Source organism: Pelobates fuscus, chromosome 6 (genome assembly GCF_036172605.1).
Source record: "Pelobates fuscus isolate aPelFus1 chromosome 6, aPelFus1.pri, whole genome shotgun sequence".
NCBI classification, from domain to species: domain Eukaryota; kingdom Metazoa; phylum Chordata; class Amphibia; order Anura; family Pelobatidae; genus Pelobates; species Pelobates fuscus.
In genome coordinates, this window is record NC_086322.1 from 277310195 (window position 1) to 277332027 (window position 21833).

Consider the following 21833-nt stretch of genomic DNA (forward strand, 5'->3'; position numbering starts at 1 on the left):
GTGCAAATGGGCAAGGCATCCAACCTGACACAGAAGCTGGCAGGCAGGCAACTGCTCTTCTATTACAGTGAAACAAAATTATTTATTTTAAATCTAAAGCTTAACCAATTGTTAAAACAGATATGAGTGGTGGCACTGGGCAAGTGGGCACAGTATCCAATGTGAACCTCACACAGAAGCTGGCAGGCAGGCAACTGCTCTTCTATTACAGTGAAAAAAAATATTTATTTTAAATGTAAAGCTTAACCTATTGTTAAAACAGATATGAGTGGTGGCACTGGGCAAGTAGGCACAGTATCCAATGTGAACCTCACACAGAAGCTGGCAGGCAGGCACCTGCAATTACATTACACAGGAAAAAAAAAAGCAGCCTGATGTTATAGCCCTAAAAAGGGCTTTTTGGGGTGCTGTCCTTACAGCAGAGATCAGATGAGTCCTTCAGGATTGTAGTGGACACTGAATACCCTAGCCTAGCTATCAATTTCCCTATCTAATCAGCAGCAGCTAAACTTTCCCTCCTCTCACTAAGCATGCATCTTCCGAATGAATCGAAATTTGAGTGGTGGCACTGGGCAAGTGGGCACAGTATCCAATGTGAACCTCACACAGAAGCTGGCAGGCAGGCAACTGCTCTTCTATTACAATGAAAAAAATTTTATTAGCTTACACTGGAAACCTTTTTTCTTTGTAAAAGCACGCTAAAGAGACACCAGATATGATTGGCAACTGTCAAAGCACGCTGGCACAGGTCTGCAGAGCACACGCTGAAGTAGGCCTGACACCCAGATGCTTGCAGACAACTAACTGATCTTCTATTACAGTGAAAAAAAATATTTATTTTAAATCTAAAGCTTAACCAATTGTTAAAACAGATATGAGTGGTGGCACTGGGCAAGTGGGCACAGTATCCAATGTGAACCTCACACAGAAGCTGGCAGGCAGGCAACTGCTCTTCTATTACAGTGAAACAAAATTATTTATTTTAAATCTAAAGCTTAACCAATTGTTAAAACAGATATGAGTGGTGGCACTGACTGTGCAAATGGGCAAGGCATCCAACCTGACACAGAAGCTGGCAGGCAGGCAACTGCTCATCTATTACAGTGAAAACAAATTATTTATTTTAAATCTAAAGCTTAACCAATTGTTAAAACAGATATGAGTGGTGGCACTGGGCAAGTGGGCACAGTATCCAATGTGAACCTCACACAGAAGCTGGCAGGCAGGCAACTGCTCTTCTATTACAGTGAAAAAAAATATTTATTTTAAATGTAAAGCTTAACCTATTGTTAAAACAGATATGAGTGGTGGCACTGGGCAAGTAGGCACAGTATCCAATGTGAACCTCACACAGAAGCTGGCAGGCAGGCACCTGCAATTACATTACACAGGAAAAAAAAAAAGCAGCCTGATGTTATAGCCCTAAAAAGGGCTTTTTGGGGTGCTGTCCTTACAGCAGAGATCAGATGAGTCCTTCAGGATTGTAGTGGACACTGAATACCCTAGCCTAGCTATCAATTTCCCTATCTAATCAGCAGCAGCTAAACTTTCCCTCCTCTCACTAAGCATGCATCTTCCGAATGAATCGAAAATGGATGCTGGGAGGGAGGTTGGAGGGTGTGGAAGGGAGGGAGTGCTGCTGATTGGCTGGAATGTGTCTGCTGACCGAGAGGCACAGGGTCAAAGTTTGCCCAATGATGACGAATAGGGGGCGGATCGAACTGCGCATGTGTCCGCCCGCCGTGGCGAACGCGAACACGCTAATTTCGCCGGGAACTGTTCGCCGGCGGACAGTTCGGTACATCACTACTTGCGGTTACAGAACACTACAGTAAAGAAACATTGGTGGGATGTAGAATGGGGTCAAGGCATATATAGCCATATAAAGTACAATTTGGGCACAGACATACAAAGCACATTATATATTATCTAGTAAAATACCTCCCACACCAGTATCACTGATATGATTACAAGTAAATAGTTTTTTTGTGTCAAAATGCCTTAGGTTACGTCTTAATTATTGCCTGAACTGTAATCATTGTTCAGCATTGCAATTTCACCCTTAGCTTCTAACTATAAACATTGTATGCAAAAAACATAACAAACCCTACGCTACACTTGAGACCAAATTGCACCTGCAGTTAATGTTATACCCATGTCATTAATAATGGACATTACATTCGTATTTGGCAGAATCGGCAGGACCATCTTTAATCATGGGCTAAGAAGGAAAACCCACCACTGTTGTTAATTATCTTCTCTCTCAAAGGCAGCAGCGTGGCCACTGGCTATATCAGTATCCCAAACGCATGTTGAAATTTGAAGCTTAGAAGTCTAGGATTTGGTGAGCGAAATTAATAAAGGTCCGTGTACTGGGACATGTTTATAGCAAAGTGCAAGCTCTGTTTGAGCATCAAAACCCATCCTTGCATTGCATTTAATAGAATGCCCGAGCACCTGATTAAAGTGACAATCAAATACAAAAAAAAATCACTACTTTGTAGATATATCCCAATGAAAACATGCATGCATTTGACTATGCATTTATCATTAGGAGTATATCTAAAACCAACTTGCAAGAGCTGCAGTTCTCTTGTCTGCAGTATCTGCAAGCCCTCCCCTACTAACCCCGCACAGACTTTATGTGGCTGTCCAATCACAGACTTCCCAATGCAGCTCAATGAGAAGTGTTTGCCACGTAGGGGCTCTGGTAAAAAATGCACCCCTCTTGAGTGTAGCTCCACTGAGCTAACCAAACCAGGAAGTAACAGGACGTGCTGTCTGATTAACAACCAGGTATAAAACAGATAATTAATTAAAGTGACAATTTCTATTGACATTTGCACTTCTTGTAAAATAAAAAAAAAAAGATACACTCTTCACAAATAAAGCACTTCAGCAATTGTTTGGAGTGTCCCTTTAAGCAGTTAAAGCTGCTTACGTTTTGTGAATCATAATCGGATATCATTCCTATACAATGCCCAATGCACACTGTCAGTCCTGATGCTTTTTATTGCACTTTAAAAGCAATGTCGCTTTTCATTCAGTAAATCTTAATCATGTCCAACATGCAGTGACCAAAATATTGCATTATTTGTTGATGCACAATAAACACCATCAAAACCAAGTTTAGTGGAAAGCAATGCCAGGTCCAGTTATGTTTAGTATACAGAAAGTACCCATGCCAAAGCAAAAGAAAAAGGAAATACAGAGTGGAATTCTGAGTATTCTGGATATAAAGGTTGAGAAGGAAAATCACATCCTCATCTCTCCATCCATGGTGTGACAGGACTATGTATTCTGCCTGTACATCCATAATTATGCAGTGGGACATACAAAGAACCGAACGAATCGTTCGTTACAATTGGATTAACCATTACCCACGAATGGACTCAAACTACCGAACGCAATGGGATAATGGAATTAAAGGGACTACTGGAAGGATCTCTCCGCACTCGTTGTTACAAACTTCAGGAAGGGAAAAGGATGAAATTCAAGTCAACTCTGATTTTTTAAAATGTATTTGTTCCTCTGTTTAACCCCTTAAGGACACATGACATGTGTGACATGTCATGATTCCCTTTTATTCCAGAAGTTTGGTCCTTAAGGGGTTAAATATTGAGAACATTTTGTTGAAATTGTATAGTTTTCTGGCATGCAGGCCTATGCATAGAGCAGTTGATGTACAAAACCGTATTCCATATATTTTGTATAAGAAAGCATCTATTAAGCAAAGTGCACATGAAGTTTACTAAAATGTTGAGAAAAAAAAGCGAGATACTCTGATCTGTAATAATAATAATTATTCCATATTCCATAGTGCATTACACTTTCAGTATGGGAATATTATATAGCACATAAGAAACAAACAATTTCAAATGTTTCAAACAATAAACAAGGTTATTGAGGACCTTGCTTGAATGAGCTTACAAAATAAAGAAAAGTAAGACAAAGGGTAACAAGTAATTTGCTGGGCTTATAAAAAATTAGGTAAAAGTTAAAATAACAACCACAAGTAAATAAGAGGCCTGTTTACTTGGTGTTAAGCAAATATATGACTAGGCAGACATGCGTCACATGCACAGGTTATTAGCAGGATGGTAGAGACATTAAAGATCTTGACCAGTCATAATAAAAATCATAAATATAATATAATGGTATGGGCAGGCTCAACCAATGTCCAATGTCCTACTCGTTTGCTATATATCAGTTATACTGGCTCAAGGACATTGCAGCAGTTCAGGAAAAAAATCTCGCTTGGAGGAAAGACGAGACAGGGGGGATATGATTAAAAAATTTAACTACATAAAGGGAATGAACACAGTAAAGGAGGAGACAATATTTAAAAGAAGAAAAACTATCACAACAAGAGGACATAGTCTTAAATTAGAGGGGCAAAGGTTTAAAAATAATATCAGGAAGTATTACTTTACTGAGAGGGTAGTGGATGCATGGAATAGCCTTCCAGCTGAAGTGGTAGAGGTTAACACAGTGAGGGAGTTTAAGCATGCGTGGGATATGCATATGGCTATCTTAACTATAAGATAAGGCCAGGGACTAATGAAAGTATTTAGAAAATTGGGCAGACTAGACAGGCCGAATGGTTCTTATCTACAGTCACAGTCTATGTTTCTAAGAAGTAGATGTGTTTCACAGTGATAGCTTTAAACTTTCAGGGGAGTTGAAACAGTTGCCCATATTTTAGTGCCAGAAGTGAATGAGGGGCTCTCTACCTTTAGGGATCATTTACATCTGTTGGTGAGTGAAGTGTCAGGAACCCTGGCCCACCGGTGTTATTTTTATGCGTTCTGTGCAATGCTGGTTCCTTCAACCATGCAACATTTATTAAGTCTTGTTCTTCCACTGCAATGCTTGGTTCTTGCTAGTGATACAGCTAGACGCACAAGCTACTTTTCCCATGTCTTTTCTGGTCGCCAATTAGACGCACGTGGGGAAAGCTTTTAAAAAACAGTCTTCCTTTTCCTCAGTGCATGTTCATAGTTCAGACATCTTTGGAGTTTTTAGTTGAATCTGGTAGATCCCACTCAGTTGCAAGACTTTAGCTATCTTACAAGGAAGTAAGGTGTTAAATGATTTCTAAAATAAGAAGTTCCCCTATGTTGACTATATCAAAAATCCTCCTCATCTTTAGATTATGTCCCCTACTGATGTCTCAATATAGAGAAGTAAATGATCAATATGGGACCCAAGTGTCTTATTATCAGGAAAGGCTGTATCCTACATGCAGAACAAATAAGATAAATATAAACCTGGATACTAAAACGTATTTACCAGCATTAGAGTTGCCGGACTCAAAGTAAATAGAATAGTAATAGAAAGGCAGAGTTCAGGAAAACAGAGAGTACAGAAATCAATAAGTCAAGCAAAGATTTAGGGAAACAGAAAGGAGAATAGCCAATAAACAAGCCAAGGTCAATGTTATAATTCTTACAACATTATCATACTAACATATTACATAGTTATATAGGCTGAAAAGAGACGTGTTAATCAAGTTCAGACTTCCTCACATCTGCATTTTTTTATGTTGGTCCAAAATAAGGCATAAAAACCACTTCCTTCTTGACCCAAAAACGGCAGTCAGATTTATACTTGGATCAAGAAGCTATTATTATTATTATCATTATTATTATTATGATATTTAAAGAGCGCCGTCAAATTCCACAGCGCTTTACAATGGGTGGACGAACAGACATGTAGTTGTAACCAGACAAGTTGGACACACAGGAACAGAGGGGTTGAGGGCCCTGCTCAATGAGCTTACATGCTAGAGGGAGTGGGGTAAAATGACACAAAAGGTAAGGATAGTATTAGACTAGTGACAGTTGCAGAAGTGGAATCAGTTGGGAGCTATTAACAGTTTAATTGATACGCTTTTATGAAGAAGTGGGTTTTTAACGATTTTTTGAAGGAGTGGAGACTGGGTGAGCATCTAACGGAGGAGGGAAGCGAGTTCCACAGGAACGGTGCAGCCCTCGAGAAATCTTGAAGGCGAGCATCAGAGGTGGGAGTACGAACAGAAGATAGACGTAAGTCTTCAGCAGATCGTAAGGGCCTAGACGGGACATACTTGTGTATAAGGGAGGATAGATAGGTGGAAGCAGCATTATGTAGAGATTTGAAAGCAAGAACCAGAATTTTAAATTGAGCTCTATATTTTATAGGAAGCCAATAGAAGGGTGAGGCATGGGAGGTGCGGGCGGACAGGAAGATGAGCCTCGCCGCCGCATTCATTATGGACTGTAACGGCGCAAGTTGGGAGCACGTAAGACCACTGAGAAGCAGATTACAGTAGTCAAGATGAGAAAGGACAGTGGAATGGACCAACACTTTAGTCGCATCTGGCGTTAAGTAGGGGCGGATGCGCGCAATGTTTTTGAGATGGAAATGACAGGATTTGGCGATGGATTGAACATGAGGCTTGAAGGAGAGGTCGGAGTCAAAGAGAACACCTAGGCAGCGAGCCTGCGTGGTGGAGCTGTTGGTAGCACCGTTGACTTAGAGGGAGACAGACACAGGAGTAACAACACTTGAGGGAGGAAAAAACAGAATTTCAGTTTTGGTCAAGTTTAGTTTAAGGAAGTGGGCAGCCATCCAGTTAGAAACAGCAGAGAGGCAGTCAGAGACACTAGTCAAGAGGGACGGGGAGAGATCAGGAGAGGACAGATAGATTTGCGTGTCATCTGCATAGAAATGATATTGGAAGCCAAAGGAGCTAATGAGTTTACCAAGGGAGGCAGTATAGATGGAGAACAGTAGGGGATCAAGTTATTATCCTACAGTTAAAATGTTTTATCCCTGTATGTTATGTTTTTGCAAGTAAGCATCTAGTTGCTGTTTAAACATCTGTACAGACTCTGATAAAATCACTTCTTCAGGCAAATAATTCCACATCCTTATTGTTCTTACAGTAAAAAAACAACAACTTTCCCCTTGACTAAATCTTTTTTTCTTCCAGTCTAAATGCATGACCTCGTGTCCTATGTATAGTCTTGTTTGTGAATAGATTTCCAGACAATGGTCTGTATGGGCCCCGGATATATTTGTACAATGTTATCGCACCCCCTCTTAGGTGCCTTTTCTCTAAACTAAAGATGTTTAATTTTGTTAACCTTTCTTGATAGCTAAAATGTTCCATTCCTTTTATTACATTTGTAGCCCGCCTCTGCCTTTTTTCTCGTGCCATAAAATCCTTCTTTAGAAGCCCAAAATTGCACCGCATATTCAAGATGTGGTCTTTCCAGTAATTTATATTGAAACAGCAAGAACTTAAAAAAGTCCTCAAAAAGCAGCACTGCCACTATCTAGGTACTTTGCTGAATTTGCAAAGACCCCCATCAGTGGCATCGCCGCTAGGTGTCCGGAGGCCAGGGGGCAGGCTAAAGTCAGTATTACTTATTTGCATATGTCCCTCGTGTGCACTACAATCTCCTGGCGGGTCCTCTTTAGCTTCGGACATGAGAGTACAGCTTTGAGGTCTATGGAAGATCCCACCAAGACCGCAGATGACAGCTGGGGGATTGATGCTTCTCTACAGCAGTAGCTCCACCCAGTGTCAAAAAGTGCCAGGCAGGGGAAAAATACTGAGACGAAGTAACCCTTATTTTGTCTCAGTATATCTCTTGACTGGGTTGGAATTTCACTGAAATTCCAACACATTCAATATGAGTATTTCCAAAAACGTTTATCTTGGTGAAATGCTTATCTTTCATGGCGTGGGGGGTGGAAGGGGACGACACTTTTGCTTTACAGGGGAACTCAAATCACCACAATGACTGCTGAAGGGTTTAAGCTGCCAGGAGTTCCCATGGTAAGGAGCCAAACCATTTTCAAATTTGGCACCCACTTACTTGAGGGCTCCAAAGACCCCACAGCCCTTCAAGTCTACTGAATATCTGTTATTTGTTGCTTTAGACCTAACTAGCTGCAATTAATTGTGACATCTGATTTCCAGCATCAATTAGTATGTGACTACAATTTACAAGTGGCATCAGGAATTGTGATTGTAACTGTGTTTTCAATGCACAATCTCAGTTTAATAGTACATTCTCATCTGACATAACCGTTTAGTTCTCTAAATAAAGGTATCACATTGTAAAAGTAATAATACCTTTTGTATTTTATATGTGCTTTACGGTAAACAATAATTACACGTCATTGTAATAAGAATGATATTTACAGACATAAACCATAGTAGTTAGGTGACCCTACAAGTATGATTCTCTCTTTTAAAGTTTGCTGTGTTTTCAAATTAACAGTGTCTGTATGGAGGATACTGATTTGAATCATTAGGGATGGGACATGATAAATAAAATAATTTAGTGAATCCCATAATTAGCATCTCACTGTGTATTTTCATGTTCTTAACAATGGATTATGAATCAGACGATACAACGATCGCCTACTAAAATTGTGTATGACACCTATAAATGCCATCAAAGCCATAAAATTAACACTGAGCAATAAACAAAGGAAGTTTTAAAATGTCAACCAAAAAATTACGAGTATAATCTCATTGTACTTTGTTTGGTAAAAAATTAAAAAAATAGATTAAGATATCTTTGGATTTGACCTCATATGTGTAGGAAATGTCAGATTCATAATGTCACTGTGCCTAGATTCACAAGATGTTTACTGCAAGATATTAAGATAGAAAACTGGAAACTGGATGGTGGTATAGAGTCACCCAGGCCACCAGTGGCGGCTCTAGACTTGGCAAGGCCTTAGGTGAAACTCATACATGAGGCCTCCACTATTATTGAAAAAAATAGCAGTTGACTTGTGTGTGTATAAGAAGCTGTAGATATATTGAACGGAGAGCTTGCAGTACTGGATATAAAGAACTAGTCTTTGTATACATTGTTGCATTAATTCCAAAATGACTTAATATCGACTTTGAGATTATAACATTTTATAAAATATTTTAGTATTTATATATTCTCTTTTATTTTTTATCCATTTATGTAGACAAGGATTGTTAATTATCAAATTAAATTATTTCTATTGGGTATTTTATATGAATGTGAGATATCTTGCTGCTGGGCTTATATATTTTCTATATATGCATTTTTATATATATATATATATATATATATATATATATATATATATATGTAGTAAGGCCTTTTGGCCTGTGTTTGTGGGAGGGGCGTATGACACACCCCTTCCCTACTTAAGGGACACCCCTTACCTGGCTCCATACCTTCGAGGTCAGCGTTGCATCCTGAATCCACTTCCGGTTCACAGACGGCGCCATCTTGTTTTCGGAAACTCCGCGTTTTTCTTCGGTGTCAGCTGTGTCCAGGAACTCCTTACAGGTCTTTCCACGGCCAGCCACGCACAAAAAACCCGGTCTTCTTCGCTGATCGAGTCCTCAGGACTTCTCAAACGTAAGTCCATCGCCCGGATCACTTCCCACGGCGTCGCAATAATTTTCAGCCTTACTTTACGGCCACACGCTTTACGGCCAAAGTCTCAGGCAAATTTCCGGAAACCAAGTACTAAGTATGTAGCATTCTTATGCTTTACTTTTTCCCTCCTTTATTTCAGTTTGTTTCTATATGATAAGTTTTTAGTACCTGATAGTAGGATTATTCATTTTTAATGCAGATTATAGTTAATTAAATACCAGTCTGTTTTATATACATATAACGATTATAGCATGTATTTCATAATTTATGCTGTCACATTAATTATACCTAGGTTAGGGCTCATGTATTATTAGTTCACATTACACATTATACGTAGCCACTACAAGCTAATCGTGCTTCCTTACTCTAATTGTTCCCCTTCAACACATACGGTTAATAAAATCAACCACAGCATATCTAGTCTACGTTAGTATCACAGGATCCATTTCTCATACTATCATATCTATTTCTACCCTTTGAGGTTTATCCAGGTTTTCTATACCTTACGCACCATATACGTATACATACTATCAGGTACGTAAGCCTGCTCACGTGTCACATACGTTCTCCCTAAATAGGACATAGAGTACTGGCAAGTTAGGGGTATAGGCCCAAATAGGTATCTTCCCTCTTGGCATACTGCCTATAGTTTAGAGGTCCGCGAGGCCAACACCCCGCCTCAAACGTTTCGGAGGCAAACACCCCTCGAGCCACACGTTAGTTAGCCGCCTCGCAAAGTTTAGAGAGGGCGTCACCTGTCACTCCCTTCCCCTGTTTTTCTTTTATTGTCATCGAGAGGCCTACGAATTCCTGCCACTACATGGGTGGCCTCAATATTCCCTCGCGCCAACGCATAGATAGAGCCTCTCATAGCCACTTGGCAAATAGCAGGGCCTCACCTGTCACCAAAGGACAAAATTAATTTTTTCGCCTCACACGGCATTATTAGCCCGCCAGTACATCCCCTGGGTTTCAACACTAACGGTATATTTTCTCATCTAGTATGTCTCAAGAAGGGGTAGAGGATTTCTCCATCCCGAGCACTCCGGCTAGACCAAACTCCCCACCACCGGAAGAAGACATGGCTAGTCCTGCATCATTCAGGTCCTGGACAATCCCTCGCATAACTAACGAACTCAGGAGGCGACACATTCCTTTCCCCGCTACTGCCAGGAAAGCGGAACTATACAAACTGTTGCACACCTCAACTGATAACTCTGATGCAGGGGAAGGGACTAGCCAGTCTAACCCGACAGATATACATGGCATGCTTACATCCCTCATGTCATCCATGGGCAAGGTAAACTCCAGGCTGGAGAAACTGGAATCGGTCACCACAGCCCTTACCTTGGCTGGGTCAGCCACTGTGACCCCTCCGCCACTGGTCGAGTTGCCACTAGTTTCTCCAGCCACCACCTCTGACGAGCAGGAGGTTAACCCTGCCCATATGATACCTGAGCACCTTAAGAAAGACATCCTGGAAGGTAAAGATGTCAACTTAGCTGCACTACTAATTGCCTCCCAGGATGTGGTGGAGCATAAAACTTATGCGTATGAGGATATTTCTGTGGTGGTCAAGTCCAGGGATGCACGCCTAAACAGGAAACTCACCATCCCGGAATTTGTGTTGGCTTTTGGCATCTACCGGGATGTCATATGTGCCGTTTACCCACACAGGCGTGAGGAATTTGACATGTATATGCACAAGCTGGTGGACCTGGGCAATAAATATGGTGGATCGGCATTCTACGATTACCATAGATCTTTTTCTGCAAAAGTGTCAGGCGCCTTCTCACAGTACGGGACAAGGTCCAACTGGAGTAAGATAGACACAGTGATTTTCTGCAGACACTTTGCAGGGCTAAGGACGCCGGCTTGTGCATACTGCTCCTCCATGTCTCATTCGGCAAATTTTGTCCCACCACTGCTAACGAGCATACCCACGTGCAAGGACCTAGCTCCGCTGGTCCTACGGAGAAAATAGCTAAAGACAAACTGGGTAGACCTATCAAGTTTCTGGGCAAATCCCAGATATGTAATAACTTTAATGTTGGTACATGTAATTACAGCGGTTGTCGTTTATTGCATATATGCTCAAAATGTTTCAGGGCACATGCAAAAATCATGTGTCCCAATAAAATGTATCCCAAACAGTACCTAACGTCTATCAACATATCCCTACTTGCGACATTTCTGTCACAGCATCCATCTACACATTTAGTAGATTTCATAATCTCTGGTCTATCAGAAGGATTCCACACAGGTATCATACATATGCCTTCAGGAATCCTGGAATGTCCAAATCTACAATCCGCCCAACACAACCCTACAGCTGTTGACACACTCATAGCTAAAGAAGTGTCAGAAGGTTTCTTATTGGGACAATCCCCTCCTTTCACTACATGGAGGACAAACCCTATCGGGGTTGTCACAGGAAAATCTTCCAACAAGCAGAGACTTATTATCGATTTGTCAGCACCACACACCTCTACCACTCCTAGCCTCAACTCCCTAATACCATCGGAGGAATTCTCCCTGCAATATTCCACTATAGACCACGCCATTACGGCTATCTTACAGGCAGGAGTCGGTGCATGGCTCAGTAAGACCGACATAACAAATGCATTCAAACTACTACCAATCCACCCCACACTGTGGCACCTACATGGCATCAAGTGGGAAGGGAACTACTACTTTTTCTCACGACTAACTTTTGGTTCTAAAAGTAGTCCAGCCATATTTGACACATTTGCCGAAATCCTATGCTGGTTACTACTCAATATATCCAGATGCCCTACAGTCATACATTATCTGGACGATTTCCTAATGGTCGAGGAGAATTCTTCCCCTCCCAGTAGCCTCAAAGAAACTGTCAGCCTATTTAACCAGTTGGGGGTCCCAGTCCCCCCTACCAAGACCGAAGGCCCAGATACCATCATCACATTCCTGGGCATCATGCTAGACTCAGCCAACATGCAAGCTAGCCTACCACGCACCAAGGTAGAAAACATCCTGACAAACATCAACCTCTATATACAACTACGCACTTGCAACCGCAAAGAATTACAATCTTTACTGGGGTCACTCAATTTTGCCATGCGTATTATACCTCAAGGCCGTGCTTTCATATCACGTCTCCTCAGCATGTTCCCACGGTTTCTACATGATGCACACAGATTAACCCTAGATACCCAAGCCACGGCAGACCTTCTCATGTGGAGAAACTTTTTAAACTCCTGGAACGGAAAAAGCATGTTCCTCCCTCAATTGTCTGACACTTCTCCTACTGTTTGGACAGACGCGGCGTCTACCACAGGTTTTGCAGCGATTTTTGGGAACGAATGGCTTTGGGGTAGCTGGCCTTCAGAGGTGCAGGACCTGGAGTGTTTTTTCTCTACCTCAGCTCTTTTCGAGATATATCCCATCGTGGCGGCTGCCGTGGCATGGGGACATCTATGGACAGGTTCATCAGTCAGGTGTTACTCAGACAACCAAGCAACCTGTTCCATTATCAACAAAGGTCGCTCCAACTCCCTTACTATCATGAGATTTTTGAGGAAACTCACTTGGTTGGCAGCATGTCATAATTTTTTCTTGCATTGTGTTCATATTCCAGGTATTTGTAACGAGGCAGCTGATAATTTGTCTCGTTTTAAATTCCAGGCCTTTCATCAACTTCTCCCATCAGCCGCGCTCACAGCCACGGCCACTCCACTGTTCCATCAGCTAACAATGGACTAGACGTTATCATGCAACATTGCAGAACTTTGTCCCAACTAGCTCTATCTACAAATACCAGGAAAACCTACAACAGAGCTTTCAGTTTATTCAAAAGATTCCTTTTGGAACACAACATATTACAACCATTCATCATGACATCTTTTTTAGGTTTTGCCTCTTTTTGCCACATCAAACTCAAACTTTCTTACAACACAATCAAACTATATCTTACAGGCATCCAACATCACATGCTGACCTTACAACCCAACAACTCAAGTTTCATGTCATCATACCAAATCAAGAACATCCTTAGGGGTATACAAAGATCCGAACCCTGCATACAGCACAGAGGCTTCCTATAGATTTTCATATCCTTAAAAAATTATCACAACAACTAGATCTAAAACCCTTCTCCTTCAACACAACTCTAGTCATCAAAACAGCTATTTACGTGGCTTTTTATGGGTTTCTGAGACCTAGAGAGTTTACCGCCATCAATACAACACAATCCACTCACCTACTGCTTCATTCACACTTAACCAAACACATGGACTATTATATCCTGACACTACCTCATTCCAAAAACAGTCAACACGCTCCACCCGTAGAGGTTAAATACTATCCGACTCACAACAGATGGTGCCCCGTCCAAATACTGGACTCTTATACAGAGAGTCTCAAGGCACCACCATCACAACCACTTTTTGTTCTACGAGGTTCAGTTCTCACTACTACCAACTTCATGACCCACGTTAGGTCATTACTAACACAGCTGGGACTCAAGCCAGCTAACTATTCAGGCCACTCCTTCCGCATAGGAGCGGCCTCCACAGCCTCCAGTGTTAACATACCGGTTCATGTTATCAAGACACTGGGGCGCTGGAAATCATCCGCTTACACACGATACATTCCTAACCCTGTACAAGAAGTAAGAAATGCTTTTCAGAACATGTCTTGTTAAAAGTATGTATATTGGTAGTTTGTATTAAATATTGAAATTTCTATTTTTGCCCTCTTTATTTTCAGGCCTACCTCATCGTCGGTTTTGGCACACCACAACCGACTTGCTACTTTTATACCATCCTACACTTATTAGGTCTTATTTCTCTTTGCCATCATGAGCCCTTCCCACAAGTAGTAAGGCCTTTTGGCCTGTGTTTGTGGGAGGGGCGTATGACACACCCCTTCCCTACTTAAGGGACACCCCTTACCTGGCTCCATACCTTCGAGGTCAGCGTTGCATCACCCTCCCACCCACACCTCTTTATCAACTCCTTTTTTACATTTCTTCTTGGTGGGCCCTCTTTATTTTCAGGCCTACCTCATCGTCGGTTTCGGCACACCACAACCGACTTGCTACTTTTATACCATCCTACACTTATTAGGTCTTATTTCTCTTTGCCATCATGAGCCCTTCACACAAATATATATATATATATATATATATATATTTTTTTTTTTTATAAATACATTTTATATATATATATATATATATATATATTTTATATATTGTTGGCTTTTCATATATGTTTTTATTGTATGATAAATGCTCTTTATTTTCTTCCTGCATTCGTTCTTTTTCCCTTTCTTATTTATATATATGTATCCCTTCTACCATCATATGGGACTACTATACCTCTTTAAAAATTGCCTTTTTGGCCCTATGTGGGAATGATGAGAACTCTAAAGAAGTATGGAAGGAGAGAAGGGACACACTACCACAACTTGAAGAAACCGGAAGTGACGCGACGGACCGGAGTTTGAAATGCGCACGTCACAGGAAGTGACGCGACGGACTTGCAAAGTGGACTTTTAGTCTCCCCATTCATCGAGACACCTACGAGTGATTTATCTCGTAATGAATGTCTCGGGTAGAAAGGGAAAAGCTTCGTTTTTATTTTTCTGCTTGATTTTATTGATTATTTTTCTCTCTTTATAGTAATAGGTTGGAGGCATTAATATAGCACTAGAGATGTCCGGACCGGATGTGTAGCCATATTGGAGGTGGCATTACACATCCGGTTCGGACCATATAAGGAAATGGGTGTGATTTTTTGATACATGTGTAGAAAATTATATAATTAAGTATCCATGTTAAAACATATATAAATGGTACTAGGCTCATTGTAATGTTGAACAGCACCTGAGGAAGACCATATGTAAATGGTTGAAACGCGTTGTGCACCTTTTATTTTATTTTATATGTAATAAACTTTTGTTAATATATTTTCTACTCCTGACTCCAACTTTCCACTAAATGGTTACTGCAACAATTGGATCCATTTGAGAGGAGGAAGAGTTTCTCAATGTCCTTGAAAGTGACATGAAGGCGCTATAAGTTCTGAGCCAACTGTCAAACGGCTCAAAAAAGTGTGAGTGGTTTCAGCTCATAAATTTTCATATTATTGTGGATTATATACAGATTACACTATGTTCTGTTGTATATTTTTTGTATAGGAAAATTGTATCATGTATTTTTGAACATATCCTTCGTACAAAAGGGAGGAAAACCCACTAACAGTTACCAGTTATTACATCAAATTACAGGTAACTAATTTTATACTTTTTGGTGTGCGCTTTTACCTTTTTGGAATTTCACATTGTTGCATTGTCTACCTGTGTGTGCCTGAGAGTGTGTGTCTGGCAGTGAGTATCTTTGTATATGTATGTATGTTTCTCTGAGCATGTGTATGTTTGTGTACTGGCTGTGGCCTTTGGCACTGAGTTTATGGCGAAGCTATGTTTTATGATGGTGTGTAGAATGATTACCTTCAGGGGGTGACAGGGTGAGTAAAGGGGTAACTGTGGCAGGGTGAGTGTAAAAGAGCAGGAGGGTGCCAGAGTGTATAGACGGGGGTGCCAGAGTGCGGAGAGTGGTGCCCGTGTGTTTGGAGGGAGAGACAGTGTGTATGGAGGGGGGTGACAGTGTGTGCGGAGAGAGGTGACAGAGTGTGTGGGGAAACTGACATAGTGTGAGGGGTGACATGGTGTAGGGAGGTGGCATAGTGTGAGGGGATGGCATGGTGTGAGGGGGTGACAGAGTGGGGTGACATAGTAAGAGGGAGGGTGACAGAGTGAGAGAGAGGGTGACAGAGTGTGTGGGGGTAACAGAGTGGGGGGTTACAGAGAGAGGGGGGTTACAGAGAGAGAGAGAGGGGTGAAAGAGTAAGAGGGGGTGACAGGGTGAGAGGGGGTGACAGGGTTAAAGGGATGAGACAGAGTGGGGTGACAGAGTGAGAGGAAGGGTGACAGAGTAAGAGGGTAGGTGACAGAGTAAGAGGGAGGGTGACAGAGTGTGTGGGGGTAACAGAGAGAGGGGGGTTACAGAGAGAGGGGGATGACAGAGAAAGGGGAGATGACAGAGAGAGGGGATGACAGAGAGAGGGGGGATGACAGAGAGAGGGGGGCGACAGAGTAAGAGGAGGTGACAGGGTGAGGTGGGATGACAGAGTGAGAGGGGGTGACAGAGTGAGAGGGGGGTGACAGAGTGAGAGGGGGGGTGACAATGTGTGAGAGGGGAAACAATGTGTGAGGGGGGTTACCTAGTGTGAGAGGGAGGGTGACATACAGGGAGCGCAGAATTATTAGGCAAGTTGTATTTTTGAGGATTAATTTTATTATTGAACAACAACCATGTTCTCAATGAACCCAAAACACTCATTAATATCAAAGCTGAATATTTCAGGAAGTAGTTTTTAGTTTGTTTTTAGTTTTAGCTATTTTAGGGGGATATCTGTGTGTGCAGGTGACTATTACTGTGCATAATTATTAGGCAACTTAACAAAAAACACATATATACCCATTTCAATTATTTTATTTTTACCAGTGAAACCAATATAACATCTCAACATTCACAAATATACATTTCTGACATTCAAAAACAAAACAAAAACAAATCAGTGACCAATATAGCCACCTTTCTTTGCAAGGACACTCAAAAGCCTGCCATCCATGGATTCTGTCAGTGTTTTGATCTGTTCACCATCAACATTGCGTGCAGAAGCAACCACAGCCTCCCAGACACTGTTCAGAGAGGTGTACTGTTTTCCCTCCTTGTAAATCTCACATTTGATGATGGACCACAGGTTCTCAATGGGGTTCAGATCAGGTGAACAAGGAGGCCATGTCATTAGATTTTCTTCTTTTATATCCTTTCTTTCTTGGAGTACTTGGACGCGTGTGATGGAGCATTGTCCTGCATGAAAATCATGTTTTTCTTGAAGGATGCAGACTTCTTCCTGTACCACTGCTTGAAGAAGTTGTCTTCCAGAAACTGGCAGTAGGACTGGGAGTTGAGCTTGACTCCATCCTCAACCCGAAAAGGCCCCACAAGCTCATCTTTGATGATACCAGCCCAAACCAGTACTCCACCTCCACCTTGCTGGCGTCTGAGTCGGACTGGAGCTCTCTGCCCTTTACCAATCCAGCCACGGGCCCATCCATCTGGCCCATCAAGACTCACTCTCATTTCATCTGTCCATAAAACCTTAGAAAAATCAGTCTTGAGATATTTCTTGGCCCAGTCTTGACGTTTCAGCTTGTGTGTCTTGTTCAGTGGTGGTCGTCTTTCAGCCTTTCTTACCTTGGCCATGTCTCTGAGTATTGCACACCTTGTGCTTTTGGGCACTCCAGTGATGTTGCAGCTCTGAAATATGGCCAAACTGGTGGCAAGTGGCATCTTGGCAGCTGCACGCTTGACTTTTCTCAGTTCATGGGCAGTTATTTTGCGCCTTGGTTTTTCCACACGCTTCTTGCGACCCTGTTGACTATTTTGAATGAAACGCTTGATTGTTCGATGATCACGCTTCAGAAGCTTTGCAATTTTAAGAGTGCTGCATCCCTCTGCAAGATATCTCACTATTTTTGACTTTTCTGAGCCTGTCAAGTCCTTCTTTTGACCCATTTTGCCAAAGGAAAGGAAGTTGCCTAATAATTATGCACACCTGATATAGGGTGTTGATGTCATTAGACCACACCCCTTCTCATTACAGAGATGCACATCACCTAATATGCTTAATTGGTAGTAGGCTTTCGAGCCTATACAGCTTGGAGTAAGACAACATGCATAAAGAGGATGATGTGGTCAAAATACTAATTTGCCTAATAATTCTGCACTCCCTGTAGTGTAGGGGGGGAAACATCGTGAGAGGGGTAACAGGGTGTGGGGGGTGACATAGTGTTAGGGGGGGTGACAGGGTGAGAGGGGGGTGACAGAGTGAGAGGGGGTGACAGTGAGGTGGGGTGACAGTGTGTGGGGAGTGACAGGGTAAGGTGACATAGTAAGGGGGGTGACATAGTGTGGGGGTCACAGGGTGGGTGACAGAGTAAGAGGTGGGGTGACACAATGAGGGGGGTGACAGGTGGGGTGGCAAGGTGAGAGAGGTGACAGGGTTAGAGGTGGGGAGAGTGGGGGTGAGAGGTGGGATGGCAGGGTGAGAGAGGGTGACAGGGTGAGATAGGGTGAGAGGTAGGGTGAGGGGGATGACAGGTGGGATGGCAGGGTGAGGGGGTGACAGATGGGGTGGCAGAGTGAGAGGGGGTGACAGGGTGAGGGGGAGACAGGATGAGAGGTGGGGTGACAGAGTAAGAGGGGGTGACAGGGAGAGAGTTGGGTGACAGGGTGAGAGGGAGTGACAGGTGGGGTGGCATGGTGAGAGGAGTGACAGGGTAAGAGGGGGAGATAGGGTGAGAGGGGGTAATAGGTGGGGTGGCAGGGTGAGAGGGGGTGACAGGTGCGCTGGCAGGGTGAGAGGGGGTGACAGGGTTAGAGGGAGGTGACAGGTGGGGTGGCAGGGTGAGAGGGGGGTGACAGGGTGAGTTGGCAGGGTGAGAGGGGGTGACAGGTGGGGTGGCAGGGTGAGAGGGGGGGTGACAGGGTGAAGTGGCAGGGTGAGAGGGGGTGACAGGTGGGGTGGCAGGGTGAGAGAAGGTGACAGGTGGGGTGGCAGGGTGGCAGTGTGAGAGGGGGTGACAGGGTGAGGCAGGGGTGACAGGTAGGGTGACAGGGTGGCAGGGGGTGACAGGTGGGGTGGCAGGGTAAGGGGGTGACAGGTGGGGTGGCAGGGTGAGAGAGGGGTGACTGGGTGAGTGGGGGTGACAGGGGGTGACAGAGTGAGGGTGGGTGACAGGTAGGGTGGCAGGGTGATAGGGGGTTACAGGGTGAGAGGGCGGTTACTGGTGGGGTGGCAGGGTGAGAGGAGGTTGACAGGGTGAGGGGGGGTGACAGGTGGGGTGGCATGGTGAGAGGGGGTCAGGTGAGATGGTAGGATGAGAGGCAGTTGACAGGGTGAAGTGGCAAGGTGAGAGGGGGTGACAGGTGGGGTGGCAGGGTGAGAGGGGGTGACAGGGTGAGACAGGCGTGACAGGTAGGGTGACAGGGTGAGAGGGGATGACAGGTGGGGTGGAAGGATGAGAGGGAGGTGAAAGGGTGAAGTGGCAAGGTGAGAGGGGGTGACAGGTGGGGTGGCAGGGTGAGAGAGGATGACAGGGTGAGAGGGGGGTGACAGGTAGGGCGGCAGGGTGAAAGGGGGACAGGTGGGGTGGCAGGGTGAGAGGGGGTGGCAGGTGGGGTGGCAGGGTGAGAGGGGGATGACATGTGCGGTGGCAGGTTGAGAGGGGGTGACAGGGTAAGAGAGAGGTGACAGGTGGGGTGGCATGGTGGGGGGGTGACAGGTGGGGTGGCAGGGTGAGATGGGGTGACAGGTGAGGTGGCAGGGTGAGGGGGTTGACAGTGTGAGAGGGGAGTGGCAGGGTGAGAGGGGGTGATAGGTGGGGTGGCAGGGTGAGAGGGGGTGACAGGGTGAGAGGGTTGTGACATGTACGGTGGCAGGGTGAGAGGGGGTGACAGGGTGAGGTGGCAGGGTGAGAGGGGGGTGACAGGTGGGGTGGCAGGGTGAGAGGGGGTGATAGGGTGAAGTGGCAGGGTGAGAGGGGGGTGACAGGTGGGGTGGCTGGGTGAGAGGGTGTATCAGGGTGAAGTGGCAGGGTGAGAGGGATGACATGTGGGGTGGCAGGGTGAGGGGGTTACAGGTGGGGTGGCAGGGTGAGAGGGGGTTGACAGGGTGAAGTGGCAGGGTGAGAGGGTGTGACAGGTGGGGTTGCAGGGGGTGACAGTTGGGGTGGCAGGGTGAGGGGATGACAGGTGGGGTGCCAGGGGGTGACAGGCGGGGTGGCAGGGTGAGGGGGTGACAGGTGGCGTGGTAGGGTGAGAGGGGGGTGACTGGGTGAGGGGGAAACAGGGGGTGACAAGTGGGGTGACAGGGTGAGAGGGGGGTGACAGGGTGATGGGGGTTGACAGGTCGGGTGGCAGGGTGAGAGGGGGCTGACAGGTGGGGTGGCAGGGTAAGAGGGCGTGACAGGGTGAGGGGGGGTTGAAATTTATCTTTTTCCCTGTTGGTTCGGTGTGGTCATTCTGTCCCTGGTGGTCCAGTGTCCTGGCTGGCTCCCCGATGGTCCGGTGGGCTCTCCGGTCTGCAGCTCCGCCGGATGCAGAGTTGCAGACCACATGGTGAATGTCTCATGATCTCCAGTCAGAGCATTGCTGTGGTAACCAGCAGCAACACTCTGATTGGCTGGAAATCGCGAGACATCCGTCTGCAGCTCACACCTGGCGGAGCTGCAGAGTGAGGCTGGCTGTCCCCCAGGGCAGACTGACAGGAGGGGCCTCGCACCCGGAGGCACAAAGGGCAAGCCGCCGGGAGCCCTCCTGTGTCGGGTCCTTGGTCCTGAGGCCCCTGACAGTGCATGACCTTAGACGGCTGCCTAAAGCGCTTAATTAGAGAGCCGCCTCTGCAGGCCACAACATCTCGTTAAAGTGTTCTGGGTGCAGTGTCCCTATCCCCTTAACCGTGAATGTAAAACATTGCAGTTATTGAGAAACTGCAATGTTTACATTGCAGGGTTAATTCCTCCTCTAGTGGCTGTCATACTGACAGCTACCATAGGCACGTCCGCAGCACAGACCAAGTAAAATTCAGTATATGTATGTAGCTATTTTTAAAAGGAGAATGAGAAAAATAGACAATTGGATCTAAAGACACATAAACAGGAAAATTTACTGTTGCACATCATTTACATATCTCAATTCCAACCTTGAGACTAGATCAGCTTGTACACATAATTTCAGAAAAATCATGTTTCTACAACTTTCCCAGAGTTCTCAGAGTGATATTCAAATGAGCACAGACTGGCATCATGTTTCAGACTTTATCCTGCTTTTATGCAGGCACCCACTAGAAATGTAGTACTGTTTTAATATAACCATGGGTCATGATTCGAACTAACCAATGACCAGAAAATGTCCATGTGCTGTACAGTTTCCACCTGTGGGTATTAGTTTTGTTCAATAGTTGAAACATTTCTGCCAGCATATATGTAAGTATTAAATTTAAAAAAAAAAAAAAAAAGGATTTCAATGGTCTATTTTTGGATTGCACTAATCATAGTGGTAACTTAACATGTTTTATTCTTAACCCATCTTTTTTGTTTAACCTTTCACCAATGCTGAGGCTCCTTGTGCACTGCTCACCACTCCTTATTTCAACATCATCACAGAGACATGGCTTTCTCTGCGACAGACCAATCAAATTCTCCTCATCGAGGGGCATTGTGGACCTGATGTACATGCGTGACGCGTCCCATGTGCTCATCCAAACTTCACCATAGGAAAACATTGCATTCAATCTT